A 25,315-nucleotide genomic window follows, 5' to 3' on the forward strand; every position below is an offset into this window, starting at 1 on the left:
GTATATAATAGGGGCCAGGCCTACTGTCAGGGCACCATTAACAGCTTCTTATCAGGTCTTTGTTCACTTAATTCCACCTTGAGATCTTGCCAATCATCTTTGTTTACCAGATCTACTTGACTCACTATCAGTTAAAAAATACTGGGGGTTGATCAGGGGTTGGCATTAAATACGATATGATTGAGAATGTTTCCTGTATGAAATTGAGGCTATAAATTCTTGTCAGGAAAAAATCAGAACCAGCACATACCCCAAGGCAATTTCCTTGAAGGCACCTCTTGGTCAGTCTAGGATTCCTAACCCCAAAGTAGAGCTAATCCAGCATAAGAGCTCTTGTGGTAAGCCTAGAAAGGAATCAGTCCACAGGTGACTAGGAGGACAGAGAGATTCAGGAGCGATGTTACAAAGAAAACATGAAGCACATAAATTGCCTCATTTGTTTAACCATCTTGAGAAGAGATTTATACTTCAGTCCCAAAGTTTGTATATGACATATTGATGGTTATCTAAAAAACTCAGAAAACAAAACCAAGGCAATTACTGGGGTGCCTGTGCGGCTCACTTGGTTAAGCATCTACTTTTGGTTCAGGTCATGATCCCAGAGTCCTGGGATAGAGCCCCATGTTGGCCTCCCTGCTCAGCAGGGAGCCTGCTTCTCCCTCTGCTCCCCACTCGTGCTCTCTCTTGCTTTCTCTGTCACTATCTCTGTCTCTCAAATAAATAGTAAAAAATAAATAAAATCTTTAAAAAAAACAAGGCAATTAGTAACTTGACAGAAAACAAAAAGCTGTACAAAAAAGTAATCATAACACACTGCATTGTTCAACTTGGAACAATATATAGTTCTAATAATGTTAACATTGAGTATTAATGTTAGGCTGGAATATATTTTTATTTTTAGTATTTCCATATTCTAATCTCTTCCTCCAGGAATACTTGAATATATAATTTAGAACTTGTTGATGTTTCTTATATAGATATTATGTAGACTGGCCATTTATTCCTACCACCACTCTATGAGTCACCACAATCATTTAACTAATGCCACCACTGGTGAGGGAGAAGCCTGGGGATTTCTCTCCAAAAGGGGACCCTTCCTCATACCAGAAACACATCTGCTCCAGAGCTGGGTATCAGCCCATAAAGAGAGATATGCCTATCACTGAGACATACTATGGTGTCCCTGATAGTAACAAAAGTCCAGATGTGAATGAACAGACCTGGAACTTCCAGATTTGAGAGTGAGATCTCCCATACTAAAATGGGACATATCATTGAACAGGGGTTGGGGTGCTGCTGTCTCATCAGGATTTTTTTTTACTTGGGTTTTAGGAGCTTGAAAGAATAATTTCTTTCTTTTTTTTTTTTAAGATTTTATTTATTAATTTGACAGAGAGAGACATAGGATCATGACCTGAGCCGAAGGCGACGCTTAACCGACTGAGCCACCCAGGCGCCCCTTGAAATAATCATTTCAATATTCTCTTACCACAATGTAGTAGTTTCTGACGTTGCTCCTATAACAATTTACTAAAAAAGTAGTGGCTTAAAACAATTCAAATTGATTATCTTACAGTTCTGGAGGTCAAAAGTCTGAAATCACTTTCACAAGGCTAAAGTCAAGGTGTCATCAGGGCTTCATTCCTTCTGGAGGCTGCAGGTGAGAATCCTTGTCTTTCCAGCTTCTAGAGGCTACCCAGGTTTCTTGGTTTATGGCCCCCATTCATCTTCAAAACCAGCAATTGTATCACTTTGATCCCTGCTTCCATTGTCACATTTCCTTCTCTGATTCTGACATTCCTGCCTTCCTCTTATAAGGACCCATGTGATCACAGTGGATCCACTCACCTGGATAATCCAGGATAATCTCCCCAACTCGAGATCCTTAATTTAATCACATGTGCAAACTGCCTTTTGTTATGTGAGGTAACACATTCACAGGTCTAGTGGATTAAAACATGGACATCTGCCTGCCACACTAGAGGCTCCAGGTAGATCTGGTGGTGGGAGTTGAAGAGGGTGAATGGAGGAGCTGCAACCACTGCTCTCTGACCCCAGGTCTAGAAAAAATACTCAGGTCACCTTGGCCCAGGGTTGCCTTCATAGTCTGTCCTCCCAAATAGCTCCAGCCCAGGTATTTGGATGCCATTATGACCTACCTGTGTCCTCACTTGACCCAGGGAGATTTGCTTAGACTAGCAATTTCACCATCTCTGCAGATCTGCAGTTCTCCAAATAAACTTTTGGAGCTTTGCCTCAGTCTGTTCAGCATACCATAGAGAGTCCTGAAGAGTGGCCTGGAGGACAGAGGCATTTAATTTGGCAGCTACCTTGTGACACCCTCACCTTTTTATACTTCACCCCCTAAGTTTGTATTTACTATGGGTTGTCCAGAGTTAAAAACCTCATTCTCCTACTGGTGGCCTGCTTGAAATCAGGGCATCCTGTGCTATCCAAGCTAGATCATTCTCATCCCCTGGAGAGCCTTAGGGTCCCCAGGGCCCATGGTTCCACCTTGGGAAGGCACAGAGAGCCCCAGGGGAAGAGGGCCAGGTGACCTTCCTTGCTCACCCTTCATGCAGAATCCTATCTCCTGCCCTTGCTCGGCTTTTGTTTTGTGTCCTCACTCTAGCATTAGAGCCATTCCTCCTAGTAATACGGTCTTGTGGTAGACCAACGTGGGTGCTCTCTGAGCTAGGGGAAATTTTATATTTCAAATTTCTATGGCCCCAAGTTGTTGGGAGGGCTCTTGTAGCTGGCACCTCTGTATTAGAGTCTTGGTAGGGAATTTCTTTACTAGACAGCTCCTGGGGTGGAGGGAAGACTTGCCGTTGAGTAAAGTTAGAAGTGTTGCATAATGAACCAGGTAGCTTTATTTCTGAATTAGACTGTGTCTGACTGGCTTTAAGAGTGATCAAAAAACTCCCTGAGTTTCAAGAGATATGAGAAGAATTTCTCCAACTGAATCCATTTAAAGGGATGATAGAAAACCAAATGAACTTACATTCTGATTACATGCTACAAGTTAGGTTTGTCTTGTTCAGCATACCTAATACACGAATTTCCTTTATGAGGTCTCAGTGTGAATAAATTTCAACTGATTACCAACAAACAGTTCACCCACCTGCAGACTCACTAAATATTCTCCATTATTTCTATCAGCATTCTTTTAAAATTTCTCCAATTGGGTGCCTGGGTGGCTCAGTTGGTTAAGCGACTGCCTTCGGCTCAGGTCAATGATCCTGGAGTACCGGGATCGAGTCCTGCATTGGGCTTCCTGCGTGGCAGGGAGTCTGCTTCTTCCTCTGACCCTACCCCCTCTTGTGCTCTCTCTCTCACTCTCTCTCTCTCTCAAATAAATAAAATTATAAATAAATTAATTAATTAAATAAAATAAAATTTCTCCAATTTATGCCTGTTGGGAAATGTCCTGGAAACCTAGTTCAAGTGACTTCCCCTTCCAAACAGCACTCCCTCCCTCCCCATTTCAGGCCACTTGATCACTTTATTGGGTACAAGGAATAGATTTGGAACTGGAAAGATTTCCTCTTTGGGGAACAATTAGCCAGTGTGGGGGCACAGACCATTTGGGCCCAGTACAGAGATAGCTTTCTTCCAAGAGGAATGCTAAGCACATAGACACCCTGATCCTTACTGTTCCAGTCCTTGTTGGGATTCTCTGTTCCAGGGTCCTGTAATGGAACCTGCAGGTCAACCCCATTCTATGTCCACTGACTGGAGTCTGACTCCTTGTAGCAGCTTTGTATCTTCAGACTGGAGCCCAGCATTATTTCCTGCTACCCACACCTCAGCCTGGGTCACTGGCAAGGGAGCAGGAAGATCCCTGTATTTGGAGGACAGGCAGAAAGGAACAGAACCAGGGAAGTCATCTCTTGTTTAGTGAGCACTGCTGTGCCAGGTATTGTGCTGTGTGCTTTGCATACTCAGTGTAATTTCACTGAATTTTCTTAATAGCCCCATGATGTGGGTGTTACTATCCCCATTTTGTAAGGAGACCAAAGTTCTATATTGTCAGGGATCCAGCAAGAAACAGATGGCATACTCAGGGGGGTTGACTGAAGAGAGTTTAAGGAATGGACTATTTACAGAGGTATGAACAGAGGTAAGGGAAGTAATAAGAGATAATGAAGTCTTGAGGGATTAGCAACAGCTAGGAGCCATTATCACCCCTAGGTCTAAAGGGAAAGAGGGAGGAGTTATTTGGAACATGAGAGCTGAAGCTGAAAGAGGGTCAAAACAGTGCAGTACGACAGGGCAGGGAGGTGGGGGATGAGGGGAATTATCACCCTCCCCTCTCTTCTCCCACTGCTCCTACCCAGTGGTTTTTCCACCACCACTTTCCATTGGCCAAACCCAACTGGATGCCAGGGAGCAGGGATGTCTGGATGATGCAGTCTATAGAGCTCAGCTTCCTGAGGGGCAAATGGAGACCAGCAAGCACATGTTCTGAGAGATTAAGTAATTTAACCAAGTCTTGTGCTGAAATGTAAACCTTGGTCTTTCTGAATTTAGAGTACCTCCTGCTGTCCTCCCATTATCTCCAAGAAGAGCAGCTAGAAATTTGAAGGAAAGATAGACAAAGAAATTAAATTTCAGCTCAGAGACTAGCCATATCCAAAGTACATTCCAAAGAACACTAGGCTTTTATTGCCAAAATGTTTGACAAATGCTTTATTTCATACCTCCAGTTTGAACTCCAAAATGTGTTTTAGCATATTAAAAGACTCTGAGAGGTAATTAAACCTAACTAATTTTTGCTCTTTTCCCCAACTCAATTGACCAGAAAAACTTTTTTGTTAATGTAATACCAATTATATCACACAGACTTGTATTCTTAAAAACACACTTGGGGAAGTACTGCCTTAAGCAATGTAAGGTGTTGGTAAAGGTAAATGAAGCTGCAGTGGAGAGAATTAATTTGAAAAGGTCAATGTAGGAGACAGGCAGACCAAATAGAAGACTACAGAAGACCCGGAACTTGTGAAGCTGCCATAGGAGGGAGAGGAAGAACAGGTTTCCCTTCCCCATCCCTTCCCTTCCCTTTCCCTTCCCCTTCCCTTCCCCCTTTCCCCTTTCCTTTCCTTCCCTTCCCCCTTTCCCCTTTCCTTCCCTTCCCTTTCCCCTGTCCCCTTTCCTTTCCTTCCCTTCCCCCTTTCCCCTGTCCCCTTCCCCTCCCTTCCCTTTTCCCTTCTCCTCCCCTCCCCTCCCCTTCCCTCCCCTTCCCTTGCCTCTCCTTTCCACTCCTAGAGTGACACTTAAAGCCTGGGGAGCGGTTGTCATCCCCCACATTGAGAAAGTAGAGCAGAGGGTCCAATTCAGCTTCAGGGTATGAGAGAAGCTCTTGAAATTACTTAAAATATTGTGTGTCCATGAATATAGGCATTTTTCTTTCAGGGAATAGTGTCTCATAGCTTTTAGCGTCTTTCCAAAGGTATCCTTGAAAAAAAGAAGCTTAAGAACCATTGTAGAATGAGAAGAGAGGAGGATTAAGGGTGGAGTCTGCAAGGAGAGACACCAAACAAGTCTGACACCCGTTGGCCCAGCGATGGAAGAAATGCAGGGTGAAACGGGTCACGGAATCCAGAGTGGAAGGAAAGATAAGCAATTAACAATGGGCAGTCCAGCACAGTTAGGTCTAGAAATAATCCTTTTTTTTTTTTTTAAGATTTTATTTATTTATTTGACAGAGAGAGACACAGCGAGAGAGGGAACACAAGCAGAGGGAGTGGGAGAGGGAGAAGCAGGCTTCCCACTGAGCAGGGAGCCCGATGTAGGGCTCGATCCCAGGACTCTGGGATCAAGACCTGAGCTGAAGGCAGGCACTCAATGACTGAGCCATCCAGGCGCCCCTAGAGATAATCCTTTTGATTCAACAATTAGGAGGTTATTGGTGGCCTTATCAAGAGCAGTGTCAATAAGGTGTTGTGTGGGTGAGAATACAGAGGGTGGAATAGTGAGTGGCTCGGGAGGAAGTAGAAGGCATGAGAAAAGACAAACTCCTTTAAGATGCCTGGGGCCAAGATAAGACTAAGATTTAAGTGTTTCTATTAGTTTGAGAATGAGAGCAATAAAAGCAATTTGGTATTCAGGGCCCACCCCTGAAGATGCTGTTATAAAAGGAAAAATGGATCCCACATACTAAAAACAATTTCTCTGGGTGAATAACAAATATCTATAACTCATGAAACCCATCAACACACACACCCATGCAAAAGCAGCAAGTGAAAGTAGGGAGAATAGGTCACAGTAAGGATAAATATTGAAGATCAGAGTCAAAAGGATTTGCTTTTGATCTGAGCAGCTGGGCGAATGATGATGTCTTTTACAGAGTTGGGGAAGACTGGGATAAGAGAATTAGGGGTGGAAAGCAAGAGTTCCATTCTGGAGATACATATATTATGGTAATCACTTTGCAATCTATATATATATCAGATCATCACATTGTATACCTTAAACTTATACAATATTATATGTCAATTATATCTTAATAAAGCTGGAATAAAGTCTAATTTATATATATACATACATACATATTTGCATATACAGATGTACATATACATATAAACATTTACATATATACATATACCTATAAACGTTTATAGATACATATACATATACACATATTCATTTACATATACATAAATATGTAATTTAGTAATTCAATTTAATGACACATTAAAATGCCTGGCTTTACCAGCAACCAAGCCGCTGCACTAAGGCATTAATTATTCATGTCTCTGATTAGTAAATAAAAAAAAACACTGAGGTTGTCTTGGAAAATTTTCAAGTGGCCTATACTTCAAAGAAAGTATGGCCTGTGGATAATACTAGCAAAATAGTTTGTCCTGGGCACTTAGGTTTAGCTGGATTCACGTCACGGCATCCTAAACCTGAAAAGTGATCCCAGAGCAGAAAGAACGTTTCCTGTTTCTTTCCCTTGGAAGTATTTTCACTTTCAGGAGACATATCAATGTTGCCAAGTGCTTCACTCATCAGCTCATGGATGTGGACCCCACAGCTCCCATTGATGTAGCAATCCCTTTACGGAGACCAGTTTGCCCTTAAGAGAAATTCTAGGCCTCTCACATATATTTATATATTTTTCCACATTGCCAAAAATTCCACACTGAATGAACCTGAAGGGCAAATCATTCCAAGCCTTGTTGCAGCTGCCATGGTTTTTCTACAACTGGGTTGTGAGACATACAGCCATCTGGGTTGTTAGTAACCAAGAATGAGAAATGCAATGGCTAGTCCATTGAGTGTAATGTCTTTACTGGTTTAATTTTAGCAAAGATGAATATGTATAAGGCCTTTTGTAACTTTGTTCATTATTTTGGTCCCTTTTCACACAAGATCTTCTATTCCTCAACCATGAATTCCATTAATAAATAATCTCCATGGTCAGAGAGGAAATAATGTATAAATCTTGCCTATACTTTTCATTTGCAGATGGTTTCATATTTGATCTTACATTAGAGCCAATGTTTCTGGGTTTGGTTTTTCAAATGGTACCTTCCAACACCACCTGGTTGTTGGAAGGACCTGATGAGATGCTACAGGTAATGCCCTCGTCACAGAGCCTGGCACATAGTCAGTGCTCAATAAATACTGGCTGGAAGCAGAATGCACCATGGTTAAACCATTCTGGAGTTGGAGTGCTATCTTTATGAACGTGAGCATGTAAGTTAACCTCTGTCCCTCAACTGTTTGTCTCAGCTGTAAAATAGAGAAAATGACAGTCCTGCCTCACAGGGTTGGTGCACGGGTCACAACATTTCACAACATTTAAACCAGTAAAATTAAACCATTTCCATCAGTGAACATCAGAAACGTATGTTTGTATAAGTTAACATGTAAAACATTCCCCAAAAGTACCTAGCACACTGTAAGCATTATTTAAATATCAGGAACAATTCTGGGATAATAGACTGAAATGATAAAATGGTTTTATCACAATATGCATACAAAGTATTTATTCAAGGTACTCATAATTTGTATCATACTGCCTAATTTTTGTTGGTATGTACAATTAACACCCATGCTTACTATGTCCTAGGCTCTCTGCAAAGCACTTTTTAAAAAAGATTTATTTATTCATTTGAGAGAGTGGGAGGAAGGGGGAGAAGGAGAAAGAAACCTAAGCAGACTCTGCTCTGAGCATGGAGCCCAACATGGAGCCTGATCTCGTGACCCCGAGGCCATGACCCAAGATGAAACCAAGAGTCCAACACCCAAACCACTGTGCCACCCAGGCACCCCTGCCAAGTACTTTCTAAGCATTGCTTTACCTAATACTCTCAACATTCCCTAAACAGATGAGGAAACTAAAGACAGAGCAAATGAGTGATTGCCCCAAAATCAGTGACTTACCCACAGTGTGTCCAACTCCAGAACTCATACAGCAATCTCTTATACCTCCTACAATAGTTTGAAGCTATTGCCAGTGAAAACACATGTATGATAGGATGCCAAAAATAAAAAAGGTCTTTAAGAAGGGAGCCAATAATGGAGACTAGAACCTGGGATAAAATAGTAATTCCATCAAGCATTAATTTAGAGCTAAGTTTTCTAGCAGCCCAGACAAAACAGAAATTATAATGTGTCATGTGGTATCTGATTAAAAAAAAATAAGCCATGCTCTCCCTTACTTCACTCTGAGCCTGGTGCACTCCTACTCATTTTTTCATCAATATGTGCCATGGTTTGTATTCTATTTCTTACTCTGCCATTAGGACCAATGGCAGCAGGCTCATGTGCTTTCTATATTTCAAAGACACGGTAGCTTAATGCAGCATTTCTCAAACTTTGATCAGAAAAAAAAAATCTTTGTTGGCAGCACATCTATTAATATCTCCAGAACAATGTTCCTCACGACACACTGATCTAATGTAAGAGTATACGGAGGTGAATAAACTCTGGCCAATGTCCAAGGTAAAGGGAAATAATCCTTGTATCATGCTTTCATCTTGCTTTCAATTGTAAATGTTAGTTTTTCTGTAAACAGGCCTTCTGACTCATTAGGGCTCTTTGTACAAGAAGGTATGTTTGCATTTTAAAGTCTTATGTCTCTCAATAAAGCCAAGTTCTGAAAACACATTTTGCTATAATAAAGACCTTTCTGAGATCATAAAGCTAAACAGAAGTACGATGTATTAAAAAGTTCTTCCTTACCATGGAACTAGCCATAAGAGACCCATAAATATTTATGTATATAATCTTTGTCTATGAACCCATTGGGCCAGTACAAAACCATGTTAAAGAAATACATATGGTTATCCATATGTGGGTGGGTTCATGGGTAGTAATGGTAGGGTATGTGTCCTTCAGGAATATTAACTGCTCTCCTCCAGCTGGGTGACTTTGACAAATCACTTCCCCTGCAAGCATCTCAATCTGCCCTCTGAAAAATGAGGGTATTGAATTACAATGTTTCCAAAACTTCCCTAAAGATAAGAATGGGGGAGGGGGGAGCAGTTAAATACTGAGATTACTAAACCCTCTGCTGAGAGTATGATTAAAGGGATCTAAGTTGCTTATTTTGTTTGTTTATTTGCTTGCTTGTATGCTTTTCTATTCATTTGTTTAGTATTCCCTCTCTTGAAAGGACTGGCCTTACACATTCTTGAAGGTGACCAAGGAAGTCCACCTTTACTCCTGTTTCTGTAGAATGAAGTAGGCATGGAGGTGGCAGGAGTGGGATGATCCTGCTGCATCCCTCACAACATATTAAGGTCTTTAAAAATAAGTGAACCAAATAAATATTTGCAAGTAAATTTTCCAACATTAAATTATTGCATAGTTGTGGAGCACCTGGCTGGCTGGGTCCGTAGAGCGTGCGACTCTTGATCTTGGGGTTGTGGGTTCAAGCCCCACGTTGGGTGTAGAGATTACTTAAAAATAAAATCCTTAAAAAATTTTTGCATAGTTGTTTGAGGTTGGGGTGGAGGCCACAGAGGATGATGTCAGACTCCAGAACACAAATTTTTTTTCCCCTGTCTTCATTTTTAAAACTCAGCCCATCTTAACATTTCCTTCTGAGACCAGAAGTATGATCCTGGGCTCTTGGCCAGAACCTCTCCCCCTTTTAAAGACTGGCCTCTTTTCTCTCATTTCTTTAAAGAATGGAGAAGAGCAGAAAAACCTGGAAAACATTATGCACCTTCAACAAAAATAAAATCCAAACATGCTATGTCAATTTCTCACACCAGGATCTCATTTTATTTTCAGATATGTGGGAGAATCTTTTATGAGACACTCAGCCCAGCACAGCAAGGGGAAAACAGGATATGCTGTAACTAGGTTGTAAATAGATTTCAATCCCTTGTGCCACTCTGCCTTTAATTCCTAATGCCCTGCCCCATACTGGAATGACAGGGTCAATAGCCTAAATCTCAGAGGTTTTCAAAATTCCCTTCACACAGCCCTAGACTTCCTTATGTGCACAAACTAAATAGAAACAAAACTGAAATTGTGACAAATGCATTGAAATAAAACAAGCTTTTTTTTTTTTTTTTTCTGTACAGGAAGAGTAACAGATCCAAACAAAGTCACCCAAATTGATTTTCTCACTTGCTGAGCTGCGTATCTTTATTCTGCACACTGGTTCCTGTTCCCTGGTGCCCTTTTCATTAATTTGCTGGTGGATTTGAACCCAATCTAATTCCCATCCTTTCCATAAAACCTTCATTCTCTCCTGAGAACCAACGTGTACGTTGAGGAAATAGCAGTTAAAAGCAAAAATAAGTTAATACCAGACAAAAAGTATTGAGTAAAGCAGGCTAAACTTTCTTAATGCTTTCTTTCTTTTAATGCCTACATATCCCTTGGAGGTGTCTGCTCTTATTTTCTTCATTTCATAGATGAAGAAACTGAAGCTTCAAGGGGTTACAGCTAGTAAGAGGCTGAGCTAGCACTTGAACAAATTTCTGTTTTGCTCCAGCACTCAAGCTTCTAATCACCGTGATAAACCTCTTATCAGGAAGCTTTGGAAGGACTTACATATTTATGTTAAAAGTAGCAGAACTTTGCAGGGAAGATGCCAAGGCAGCAAGACAGAGTAAGAAAGGGCAAAGGCAGCCACATATAGTTGGGCATATTGGGCTCTACACACCTCCAGGGGGTGCCATTCCTGTTGTAGTCTATGGAAATGGCACCCTTGAAGTTGTGCTGGGCACTACCTCCATGGCCACATGCCATAAATGGGAATGGGCTTTGATGTCTAAATAAGCTCCCATGATTTTTGAGCTTGGGTCAATAAGTGGCTTCACTTCTCTAGGCTTCAACTTCATCACAAGCAAACTGGGGTTGCCAATAAACACAGAACAGGCAATCCTGCTAAGATGACTGCTACCCCAGTGGCTATTACAGTGGTTATGAATGCATAGTTTATGAGTACCATACTCAGAAAGCAATTTCTCCTAGAGTGCTCTTCCTGGGGATGGAAGATCATTTTGAATTGGATTTGGCCAAGTGCTAGCTCCTTCTTCTTCTGAACCTCTAAATGCCGGAGTGCGGAGAGCTCAGTATTCCAGCATCTCTTCTACTTATCCTCATTCTCAAGGTTAACTCCCGTTGGCCCATAACTCAAATGCCATCCAGATACAACTCCAAAGTTCTATCTCCATCCCTATCCTCTCCTGGAACTCCAGATTCTGTATCTATCTAGATATCCCCACTTGGGTATTTAATAGGCACCTGAAATTCAATACAATTTAAAATATACACACAAGCAACAATAAACAAGTTGGACTACATCAAAGAGCCCTGCAGAGCACAAGAAACGATCAATAAAATGTAAGGCAACCTACGAAATGGGAGAAAATATTTGTAAATCATGTATTTGAAAATGGGTTAATATCTAGATATACAAGGAACTCATACAACTCAATAGCAAACTCCCCCCGAATAATAATAATAATAATAATAATTATTATTATTATTATTACTTTATCCAATTAAAAATGAGCAAAGGATCTGAAGAGACATTTTTCTAAAAAAGACATGCCAATAGGCAGGTATATGAAAACGCACTCAACATCACTAATCAAAAGCACAAGATATCACCTCGCAGATGTTAGAATAGCTATTATCAAAAAGACAAGAGATAACAAGTGGTAGCAAGGATTTGGAAAAAAGAGAACCCTTGTACACTACTGGTGGGAATGTAAATTGGTATAGCCACTGTGGAAAATAGTATGGAGGTTCCTGAAAAAATTAAAAATAGATACATACCATATGATTAAGCAATCTCATTTCTGGGTATATATCTGAAGGAAATGAAATCAGTATCATATACACCCCTATGTTCAAGCATGTGGACAACAGCCAAGACATGGAAACAACCTAAGTGTCCATCAATGAATGGATAAGAAAAACAAATATTATTCAGTCATAAAAAAGAAGGAAATCCTGCCATTTGCAATGATGTAGATGAAACTCCACTGAACTCTTTTTGGAGTGCATTCCAGACAGGATATTTCATCTGTAAACATTTCAGAATGTATGTCTAAAACATAAAGAATCAAAAACCCCACAATATCATTAGCACATCTAAAAAATGAGCAATAGCTTCTTAATTTTATCAGATATCCATCAGGAATCGCTACGTGTTCCCCTACAGTCCTAAAAATATTTTTTGACAACTTGTTTGCTGACTGCATCCTCATCGTGTCCTTTCACAGGGCCCTTTTCTCTTGTTTCTGTAACAGATACGGAGGCTTGATGAGAATCAAATTTGAATTCTCCCTCGTTTTTTTTTTTTTTTGGCAAAACTACTTTATAGGTGGTAGTGTGTACTTCCATTGTGAGCTTTGTTATATCTAATGGTCTCCTTTTGTGATGTTAGTGGGTGTTGATGATCATTGCCTACATAGAGAATTCATTAGGGATTATAAAGTGGTGATCCTCTGACTATCATTCCTTTTAATAGTAGCTGAAATACTTGTGTGAAAAGAAATAGTTTGTACAATTAATACATATATTTGAATAGTTAAGGCAAATTTCTTTTAGAAATGTCAGGATACATTTTTGATTCTTTACCAGTTTCAAAATACTCAGATGGCTCCCTGGTGTATTTTCAAGTAATCAAAGCAGTCATCAAGTAACTATGTTTTAAAGTCACTTTGGAAATTTTCATATGATTATGCCTTCAACTCTACCCTATTAGGTTCAAGTGCATCATTTGGTTTTATTTTCTTCAAATTTAGCAAAGTAGAGAAAAGTATGTAGGGAATGTTACCATTTACCCAAGAATGATGTGTGTGTGTGTGTGTGTGTGTACACATTTATATATAAATTCTTGGAAGAATAAACCACAAAAAAAGGGGAAGGACAAAATAGCATGGAAGAGAGAAGGATAAAGGCTATGTTTTTACAGATTTGACTTTAGAACCATGCATACATATTACATAATTAATAAACAAAATTAAATTACATAAAAAGCAATCCTTAAAACTCAAAAGAATATAACTTAAAAAAATTTTTTTTTAAGATTTTATTTATTCATTTGAGAGAGAGAGAGCAAGCAAGAAAGCATACACAGGCTCCCAATCAGGGAGCTTGAGGTAGGGCTCGATCCCAGGACTCTGGGATCATGACCTGAGCCGAAGGCAGACACTTAACTGACTGAGCCACTCAGGTGCCTCAAGGATATAATTTTTGAAAGTTGCTTCTACCACTTCATGGCTGGGAAGCCCTCAGTAAGTTACTAAGCCTCAACTGATTCATCTCTAAAACTGGAGTAATTATAGCAACTCCCTCGTTGAGTTAATATGAAAATTAAATCATGCACATTAAATATATTTAGCACAGTGCCTGGCACAGGACAAGTATCCAAAATATATTAGCTATTTTTTTTTAAGATTTTTTTTTTTGACAGAGACAGAGATAGCGAGAGCAGGAACACAAGCAGCGGGAGTGGGAGAGGGAGAGCAGGCTTTCCGCCGAGGAGGGAGCCTGATCAATGTGGGGCTCGATCCCAGAACCCTGGGATCATGACCTGAGCCGAAGGCAGATGCTTAACGACTGGGCCACCCAGGAGCCCAATATATTAGCTATTATTTGTAACCCTAAACCTTGGAGCAGAATAATTTGGAATCAAGTATCCATTTTACATAAAGATACTCCCTGAGATCCTTCTTAATATGGAGATCCTCCTAGATATTTAAATATTTCATTTATAAAAATGTAGTTTTTCAGAAATGGGACTATTACAATCTTGAGAGGGCTAGTGGTAGTCTATACCAGCCAAGCACAGAGAATCTGCTGAGAGCTGGACCTTGGAGGTGGCATTGACTTCACTGCACTCCAGTGAAGGAGAGGCAGTGTTCACTGCACACTAAGGAACTTCCTGCCTCTTTGAGCAGTGGGAAGCTTCTAGAACTCCACACACAAAAGAGCAGGGCTTTTGGGGAAGAGACCAGACTAGGCCAAGGCGCTTGGTGAGAGGAAAGCCTTTTGAACAAGTCTTTCTTCTGACGTGTTTCTGCTCCATTACTCATGTACTCATGAACATTGCCTCTTCCCATCATGAGTCTGAGGGTGTCAGCATCTGGTTGGCAGGGATGTTCCTGAGAGCCATTCCTAACCTAGCATATGTCTTGAAATAACTACACACCAAAGTGAATTTGAGCCACATGAAATGTCCCATTAAACCCAGACTAAATGGGTTAGACCCAACTCATTCTTTTTGTTGAAAGATTTAATTTATTTATTTGTCAGAGAGAGAGAGCGCACAAGCAGGGAGAGCGGCAGAGGGAGAAGCAGGCTCCCCGCTGAGCAAGGAGCCCGATGTGGGGCTCGATCCCAGGACCCTGGAATCATGACCTGAGCCGAAGGCAGACGCTTAACCGACTGAGCCACCCAGGTGTCCCAACTCATTCTTTCTTTACCTGGATCCTAAAATTGCTTTTGACACAGGGGAAAGTAGTATGGGGGGAGCAGGTGGTAGGAATTGCAGTGGAAAGAGACAATAGCCTTAACCAATTTCAATTAAAATACTGTGTTTTTGTGAATTTATAAAAACATATGACTATATAAACACATTGTTGGGGATCCTCCCAGGGCCTTGGAAGCATGTCTGCAAATGAGGGACCTTGTGGCTTAAGCTTTGTCAGCTTCATAGTAAATCTGTCTCTGCTTATCAAGAAGCTCAGTTTTCAGAAGGATTTTCTGGGAAATCCTTTTTATAGAACTGCACCTCATTTCTCAATCTATTAGTCTGTGGGATGAGGTATTTCCGTGTCCAGTTTTCTAAAAATGGAGTGATGCCGGCATGTAAGAGCTAAAAGCTATATGAGGTGGCTGATGGGGGCGAAGGGGTGCTAGCACCAGCTGCTTCCAGAATAGTTTTGAGGGTGCAACAGCCATGGCAGGGGCCAGGTCTGGGCAAGGAGGCAGCACTCTAGGGAATAGATGCACCCCCAGACACAGGCGGGTAGAATCACTCGGCACCACGGCAGTTAACAAAGACAATGATGGCAGAGGGGAAGTTTCCAGAACAACCTCTGCCTTTCAACACCCCCACCACACATCCCCATCCCCCCACCCCCACCCCACTCCCTTGCCAGACAGCTATAATTACACTGGCCGGGTTTAGCTGGAGAATTTTGGATGCATTCCCATTATGGCCTTATTGATATCCCCTGTTATCATGCCTTGGGCCCCTAGCCAGGAGAAGCACCTGGTCTAATTTTATTTATCACTAGATCCTTAATATCCTCTGGGAGCGTCAGGACGCTTCATTCCAAAGACTGCACGAATGAAGAGTATTATTGCAAATTACTCATCTCAGACCTCAGCCCAGACTTCTGTTTTGCATTTTTATAAATGGCTAAAAGGTTAGCTTTGGTTGGATCAGTTAGAATCACATTTTAAGTTTCACCTAAGGTTAAAGTAGCAGCTTTCAAAACTCATGATTTCAGAATATCAGGAAGTGACGAATGAATTAATTGGAAATTATTATTAGAATTAATGAGGCTTTCAGAATTGCCCTTGTGAGCCCTATAACAAACTCCTTTTTGTTCAAATTTTAAGAAAGTCACCCAGAACATGGCTCAAACTTCCTTAGATGCCTATCTCTGTAATGAACAGGAGGTTTGAAAATGTGCCCTGCTTCCACAGCAGACTTTATTGCTTTTCAAGATGGAAAGATCTTTAGCTTACAGAAAAACAAGCACCCTCATTTCCCTCTTTAATTCCTATCCCTCCGACAGAAACACACAGTGAAAGAACAAGTCAGCTGGATGGACTCTCAATGGCTTCCTGTGGTTGTAGCTCTATTGTGGGACAGAAAGGATATTCAGAAAGAAAAAGTGAGATTTCATCTGTACTTTCATAAGGAAGGAATGTGGTGCGGTCTGCACATAACTTTGTAAGGTATATCTGCTGTTGCAGGAATGGGTCACAAAATAACTCCACTTATGCAATTATTTGTACAATAGCTGTTTTCTCTATTAGATTGAAAACTTCACATGGGCAAGGCTCAATTTCATGTGGGGAAGTTTACCTTTATGTCCTTAGACTCTAGCACAAGATGGATGCCAAAAATATATATTGAACAAGCACTATCAAAGTCCCAAAGAGTGATTAAAAAAAAAAAAATAACTAAGGCTCACATAAAAAAAAAAGTCCAGTGATTTTTAGGGAAGAAAATGTACTAGTTTTTGATAACTTTTCATTTTGCAATAATACAAACTTACAGAAAAGTTTTTAAAGTTATACAAAGAACTCCTGGGTGCTCTTCATCCAAATTCCCCAAATTTTAACATTTGGCACATTTGCTTTAATACATATATTAGAGAGTAAGTTGCAGACATGCTGCCCTTTTATCTCTGAATACTTCAGTGTGTAATTCCTAAGAACAAGGACATTCTCTTATATAACTATCACATGATTATCAAAATCAGAAGATTAACAGTGAGACAATATTATCTAATCTACTGACAGTATTAAACATTTGCTCATTGACTTAATATATCCCATATAGTAAAAGAAAAATAATTTTTAAGGATCCAATCCAGGAGTACACATTGCATTATAATATCTCTTTAATTTCCTTCAGTCTAAGACAGTTCCTCAGTCTTTCTTAGTCTTTCATGACCTTGACATTTTTGAAGAGCATAGGCCAATTATTTTGTAGGAGGTCCTTCAACTCAAGTTTATCTGATGTTCCTTCATGATTAAATTCAGATTTTGTAGCTCTGGCAGGATCAGCAGATAAGTGATGTTGTGTCCTTTGCAGTGCATCATATCAAGAGGCACAGAAGACAGTTTGTTCCATTCCTAATGATGATAACCTTGATCCCTTGAATAAGGTGGTGTTTGCCAGTCTTCTCTACTATAAAGTTACTATTTTCCCCTTTGCAATGTCCCTTTGTGGTTAATAAGTATTTTGTGGGGAGACTCTTTGAGGCATGTAAATATCCTATTCCTCATCAAAGTTTCAACTGCTTGCTTTAGCATCCATTAATAATTTTTGCTTGAATTAATTATTACTGATACTTGCTAAATAGTGATTGTCTAACTCTATCATTCACTCTACATTTGTTGGTTGGCATTCTACTATTAGAAAACTGTTCTGATACTCCTCTGTTTAATTGATGTATTTATTTATATTAACATGGGCTTTAATTATTGTTTTCAGCATTGGGGTTTTATCTGTTAATATCATTATTTATTTGATGTGTCTATTCTCCCAGTTTAAGTTGGCTCCCATGTTCTTTTGACATGGCCCATTATTTCTGAGCATTACCCTTTTCTGTAAGATAACAATATGTTCCAGGCTCAACCTGAACCTTTTCTGCCCAGCCCTAAAATCAGTCATTTTCTCAGGAGCTCAGGTTCCTTTAAGTGGAGAATGGTCTCAGATTCACTTTTAAAATAAAACAAAAGCAAAACAGAGAAAACACAACTACTCAATAAATGTAATAAATATTTTAAACATATTCTGATCTATGCCATTGCCAGTTAAACAAAAGAGACACAAAGTTAGATTCATTAAGGCAGTGTAGTCCATTACAGTGTGTAATGATAAAGGATCATTACATTGGACTATTCAACTGATGATGTTAATGGTTTTTTAAATATTAAAAGTAATCAACTTAGTTCCTTCTCAAAATTAGAAAAATAAATTCTCCATATATTAACGTCTTACTTATGAAAACAAAACAGAATTATTAGAAGAAAATTCAGAAAAATAGCTTTAGAATAGAGCTACTGCAAGATTTCCTAAACAGGCACAAAGGACACACAAGTTCATAATTGTCACATCTTTTTGGTAGACTCATTACTGTGCATCAATCCACTTGTCATTATCAAATTCTTCATCTCAAAGTCCATCTTATCTGATATTTATATTTGTACAACAGCTTGCTTCTGATTGGTATATTTGCAATATGTCTTCTTCTGTCCCTTTATGTTCATTTTCTATCAGTTTGTTGAGGCCTGACTCCTGTAAACAACATATACCTGCATCTTTACCTTGTCACAATCTATTTTATGTTAATACCAACTTACTTCTGACAAAAAATAGCAACTTTGCTCCAGTAAAGCTCTATTTCCTCCCTCCTTCCTTTGCGCTTCTGTTATCACATCTATATTATATCTATATAAACTCAGTAATACCCAGTTATAAATATTGCTTTAAACACACATACAGTTGGATTTGAGTTACTGTCTGATGTCATTCTCTTTTGGCATGGAGGATTTTGTTTGGTATTTCTTTAGGCAGATCTTCTAGCAATGAATCATCTCAACGTTTGCTTATGTGGAAATGTTTTGATTTCACCTTCATTTCAGAAGGATAGTTTTGCTGGATGTAGAAGTGTTAAGGATGGTTTTCCTGGAAATTGCATTCTTCACTGACAATGTTTTGTTTGCATCTTGAATATGTCATCCCACTGCTTTCTGGCCTCTGTTTTTTCTCATGAGAAGTCAGCCATTGGTGTACTTTTGTTTCCACTGGTACATAATGAGTTGTTTTGCGGCTGTCAAAAACCTGTCTCTTGGGGCACCTGACTGGCTCAGTCGATAGAGCATGCAACTCTTGATCTCGAGGTCGTGAGTTCAAGCCCCATGTTGGGTGTAGAGATTACTTTTTTAAAAAAAAGTAAAAAAAAAATTGTCTCTGCCCTTTTCTTTCCTCAATTTGACCATTAAATGTCTAGATGTGCTCCTTTTTGTAGTTATTCTGCTTAGAGTTGATTGAGATTCTTGTATCTTTAGGTGAATACTTTTTGACAGATTTGGGAAGTTTCTGGTTATTATTTCTTCAGATGATTTGCTACTCTTTCTTTTCTCCTTCTTGGACTCTTATTATACATTTATACCTATGTTGGAACAATTAACATTGTCCCACAAACATCTGAGGCTCCATTTATTTCTCTTCGATCTTTCTTCTCTCTCTTCTTTAGAATGGATAATTTTATTTGACCTATCTTCATGTTTACTGATTCTTTTTTCTTTCCTCTTAAATCTGTCATCGAACCCATCTAGTGAATTTTTTTATTTTAATTTTTGTATTTTTCAATTCTAGAGTTTCCATTTGCTTTTTTTTTTTTTACAGTTTTTACAGTTTTAATTCCTCTTTTGAGACTCCCTCTTCATTGACTCAGTGTCAGTATATTTTCTCTTAATTCTTTGCATATACTTATCACTGCTGCTTTGAAGTCTCTCTGCTAAATTCAACATCTTGGCCCAATGAGAGACAGTTTGCATTGGTTGCTTTATTCCCTGAGCATGGATCACACTGTCCTGTATTTTATAGGTCTCGTAATTTTAGTTAAAAATTGGACCTTTTAGATAATATTTTGCAGTGACTCAATTCTGTTTTTCTGAGTTTTTCTTTTTGTTGTTGTTACTAGCCTATACTTGTACTATGGAATCTCTCCACAGTGTGCAGTCACTGATGTTTCTGCTAGCTTCTTACTCTGATTTTAATTTTTTAAGCTGGCCTCCTAGGGGTCATCCCATGCCTGTGTAACTCGGTGGTTAGCCGATTATTGCACAGAAGTTATTCTCTAACACCTCCAACCTGTAAAGCTTCCATTTTCTGCCTATCTGTGTGTAGGTTGGAGAATGCATTCAACTTTGCAACCAGTTCCAAGTCTCCCCCTGGCTTTCACTTTTTACCAGGCTCTCTTAAATCTCTTCCAGTCAGCTAGGTGTGTGTGGAGTTGAGCTCAGTGTCTTATGGCTCTCCCATTTTCAGAATCTCCTCGCTAAACATATGTCTCATCCACTATTCACATCAGCTGGAACAACAACCTCAAACTAGCAAAGCTGTGGGCTTTCTCCTTCTGTTTCCACAGAGCCTGCCACCATTAGCTACTCCAAAGACACTGGCAAACTGTAAATAAGAAGTAAAAATATGGCAAAAGCTATCTTTTCCTGTGCTTTATAAATGTTAATAATTACCTTAGCGTTTTTATGCAACAGAGCATTTTCAGATAGTATATGGTGCCCCCTACGTTGCAGCATCATATTGGGGCCAGTCATAGAGTACAAAGAAAAATGAATTGAGTATTTTTTTAAAAATAGGCTCCATGTGGAGCCCAATGCGGGTTTTGAATTCATGACCCTGAGATCAAGACCTGAGCTGAGATCAAGAGTCAGACGCTTGGGACACCTGAGTGGCTCAGTCCGTTAAGTGGCTGCCTTTGGCTCAGGTAATGATCCCAGGGTATTGGGATCAAGTCCCGCATTGGGTTCCTTGCTATGCGGGGAGCCTGCTTCTCCCTCTGCCTGCCGCTCCCCCTGCTTGTGCTTGCTCTGTTTCTCTCTCTCTCTCTCTGACAAATAAATAAAATTTAAAAGAAAGAGTCAGACACTTAACCGACTGAGCCACCCAGACACCCCAAATTGAATATTTTAACTGTAGATATGACGAACTCTTTAAAATTCAATAATTGTTTGTTATGGCTTTTCAAACTAGAAATGAAAAAGCCACGGAAGCGCCTTACAAAGGAACTTATTGTATTTTCATTGGCTGGAAAAGTACACATAATAGCAGAGGGACTTATAAAACCTTATATAGTTCACATTGCTGAATGACCACTGGGTGGAAAGTCAGTGACAGAAATCACAGAACTGCCATCTTCCAATGATTCAGTAACTCAAAGTAAAGATTTAGCGACAAACAAAAAGACTGAGTTTGTATCTCCTCCATAGAGCTGAACGTTTGCCTGAAAACAAACCTACATATCTGCCTAGACTTGCAGTTTTGCTTTTATTCAGGCTCAGCATCAACTAATCATCAGAGATCTTCCTTTACATGAATACGATAAACACAAGTGGTATTGAAGTTTTCAAAATGTTAAGTAACATTTTTTGAATGGCTTGGGTTATCTAGTAAAAACTGTTGACATTAGTCTGGATGGTGTAAAAGTGATGGTGGGTATAACTGCTGGTGCTTTAGCATCAATCAAAGTGATGGGGCGCCTCCCTATACTAGTAGTCATTAGGTTCTTCACCACCACACACTTTCAGGAAAAAAATTTTTTTACTGAAGAACATCCTTGATGAAGCAGGAAAAATTATTAATTTTGTAAACTCTCATTCCTTGAGTACACACACACATTTTTTTTTGAGTACACATATTTTTAATATCCTGTTGAATGGGAAGTACACATGAAACACTTCTTTCTTTTTTAAAGATTTTATTTATTTATTTGACAGAGAGAGACATAGCGAGAGAGGGAACACAAGCAGGGTTAGTGGGAGAGAGAAAAGCAGGCTTCCCGCTGAGCAGGGAGCCCGATGTGGGGCTCGATCCCAGGACCCTGGAACCACAATCTGAGCTGAAGGCAGATGCTTAACGACTGAGCCACCCAGGCGGCCCCACATAAAACACTTCTGCGGCATACCAAGTATGATAGCTATCTCGAGGAAAAGCACTGTTGCAATTGTTTGAAATAAGAGCTGACCTAGCTTCTTCGCTATGGAACACCATTTGAAAGAAGGACTGACAGAACAACTTTGGTTATTCAGACTTGAGTATTTGGCAGACATTTTATAAAGAATGGACAAAGTGAGCCTATTTGACAGGAGATATTTGTGAGCTATTTTGAGAAAATAAAATTCAAGCTTTGCTGCAGAACTTAAAATTGGGGGAAATTTGTATCTGTTCCCATGAGCTTGACAGCTTCCTAATACTTAAAGACTTCTGATGAGATCAATGGTGATAATAACATATGTGATATTTAAAAATTTTGTATACAGATCTTCGACTTTCAATGGGGTTATGTCCTGATGAAGTCATTGTAAGTTGAAAATATCATAGATCAAAATGCATTTAATAGGGGTGCCTGGGTGGCTCAGTTGGTTAAGCATTTGCCTTTGGCTCAGGTCATGATCTCAGGGTCCTGGGATTGAGCCCCTAGTAGGGCTCCCTGCTCAGCGGGAAGTCCGCTTCTCCCTCTCCCTCTGCCCTCCTCCCCCACTCATTTTCTCTCTCTCATTCTCCCTCAAATAAATAAAAAAAAAAAATCTTTTTTTTTAAAGAATTTATTTATTTGACAGGGAGAGACACAGCGAGAGAGGGAACACAAGCAGGGGGAGTGGGAGAGGAAGAAGCAGGCTTTCCGCTGAGCAGACAGCCCGATGCAGGGCTTGATCCCAGGACCCCAGGATCATGACCTAAGTCAAAGGCAGACGCTCAATGACTGAGCCACCCAGGCGCTCCAATAAATAAAATCTTAAAAAAATGCATTTAATAGTTCTAACCTTCTAAACATCACAGCTTAGCCTAGCCTACCTTAAATATGCTCAGAACACTTATGATAGCCTACACTTGGACAAAATCACCTAACACAAAGTCTGTCCTATAAAAAGGTATTGAATATCTCGTGTAATTTATTGACTACTGTACTGAAAGTGAAAAACAGGATGGTTGTAGGGGCACAGAATGGCTGTAAGAGCATTGACTGTTTACCTTCATGACTGCCTGGCTGAGGGAGATGCATTCACTGCCCCTGCTTAACATCACCAGAGAGTGTGTACTATGTAGCTAGCCTGGAAAAAGATCAAAACTCAAAATTCAAAGTATGGTTTCTGTTGAATGTGTATCCTTTCATAACTGCTCCGTGGAGATTTCTAGCGAGTGTTCTAGCATCTTGTCAAAAGTTAGGGGTTTGTTCCTCTCAATCCCACTCAGCATTTCCCTTCTGGCTAGTTCCATCGAAAGTTTGGCCTGACCCTCACCAACAAGCATTACATTAGTTAATGTAAATCTAAGAAACCAGGTTGCTAAGTTTGAATAAGTATGTTAAATTCTTCAGCAAACTTATGAGGGTCCTCAGTCACTTTAGAAAACTCTTTAACTATGGCTTGTAATTCAGCCTTAGTCCAGAGAACACAAGAAACCTGAGGTTTATTGAGATTCTCAGAAGACTTATTTAAAGAGGCAAGTTTTAATAGGTTCAGGAGAGGAAGGGGTGGGATCGATTTAGAAGAAAAGGGAAGTTCAGCAGAAAGAGAAAAATGGTGCTGGAGGCAGGGCCTGAGCACAGGGCAGCCACTGTGTGTGTGTGTATGAACATGAGGGAAGGGAAAAGGCCTCAGAAGCCATTTTGACTCCTTTCAACTACTTGTTTGCCTTGGTTAATTTAGAAATAGTATTTTGCAGGGGCACCTGGGCGTCCCAGTTGGTTAGGTGTCGGCCTTCAGCTCAGGTCGTGATCTCAGGGTCCTGGTCTCAGCCCCGCATTGTGCTCCCTGCTCAGTGGGGAGTCTGCTTCTCCCTCTCCCTCTGCCTCTCCCCCTTGCTCGTGCTCTCTCTCCCAAGTGAATAAATAAAAAATCTTTAAAAAAATAGAAATAGGGGTGCCTGGGTGGCTCAGTCGTTAAGCATCTGCCTTCGGCTCAGGTCATGATTCCAGGTCCTGGGATCAAGCCCCGCATAGGCTCCCTGCTCGGTGGGAAGCCTGCTTCTCCCTCTCCCACTCCCCCTGCTTGTGTTCCCTCTCTCGCTGTGTCTCTCTCTGTCAAATAAATAAATAAATAAAATCTTAAAAAAAAAAAAGAAATAGTATTTTGCAAAGAGGCAAACTTAGAATCCTGTAAACATCTGAAAGCCTTGAGGTACCATTTAAAATAGGCATCCCATTAAGCTTCCCCCCTGCGCGCGCGCCCCCCGCCTCCGCTTTTCTTTTCTTCTAAGAACCCTCGGCTTTCTAATTTAATTTTGAGTAAAACAAGTTTGGGGAGATGGAAAGTTCCCCATAATAGATGCTGATGTCCTAAATTACTTTTCGTTAAGTTAGTCCATTTAGTTTTACATGTGCATGAGGAGGCACCATAGTTTTTAGGCATAAAACTGGCCAGAGTCCCAGTAAGGGGAAGTGGGGCACCCTCAAAGCATTTTGATGACTGGGATTCCATTTCTTTAAGGATTTTCTCTAAAGCAAAGGGAAAAATTACTCAACAGCAATTCTAACAGGAATAGCCTAGCTCCAGAAGGAATCAGACCAAAGGCCAGCACAGTTCCAGTAGGAACAGTCCAATCCCCAAACGGAGTCAGACTGAAGGCCAGCCCACGTCCAACTGGCACAGTTCCAACAGGAGCAGTTCTATTCTGAAAATGAACCAGACTGCAGGCCAAACAAGTACTCTCAGAGAAAAAAACAAAGCCTTAAAACAGATCCTGAATATGGGGTGCCTGGGTGGCTCAGTGGGTTAAGCACCTGACTTCTGCTCAGTTCATTATCTCAGGGTCCTGGGATGGAATCCCAGGTGGAGCCCTGTGGAGCCCACGTGGGGCTCCCTGCTCAATGGGGAGTCTGCCTGTCCCTCTGTCCCTCCCCCCACCATGCTCCTGCGGGGGCACACGTGCTCTCTCTCTAATAAATAAATAAAATCTTAAAAAACAAACAAAAAACCCAGATTCTGAATACAGCCTGGAGAACTCAGACACACATGTGGAGCTTGAAATCCAAGAGAAAACTTACCCTTAAATTCCAGGGTCAGTGAGAAAGCAGTGAGTCCAACTGGTCCTCGGGTACTAGCACCAGTTTGCTCACCAGGCTTGGAGCTGTTGGGGGTCCTCTCTGGATTCCACATCTCATCACCAAGTAATGTTAACCTGAAAAAAGAAAACTGCCAGTTATTTTACCAGCAAAATGGGTTTATTTATTTTTAAATATTTTATTTATTTACTTGACAGACATAGCAAGAGAAGAAACACAAGCAGGGGGAGTGGGAGAAGGAGAAGCAGGCTTCCCTCGGAGCAGGGAGCCCCCAATGCCGGGCTCTATCCCAGGATCCTGGGATCAGGACCTGAGCCAAACACAGATGCTTA

The sequence above is a fragment of the Mirounga leonina genome, unplaced genomic scaffold (assembly GCF_011800145.1).
Source record: "Mirounga leonina isolate KUSES-001 unplaced genomic scaffold, KU_Mleo_1.0 Mir_173, whole genome shotgun sequence".
In the NCBI taxonomy this organism is placed as follows: Eukaryota; Metazoa; Chordata; class Mammalia; order Carnivora; family Phocidae; genus Mirounga; species Mirounga leonina.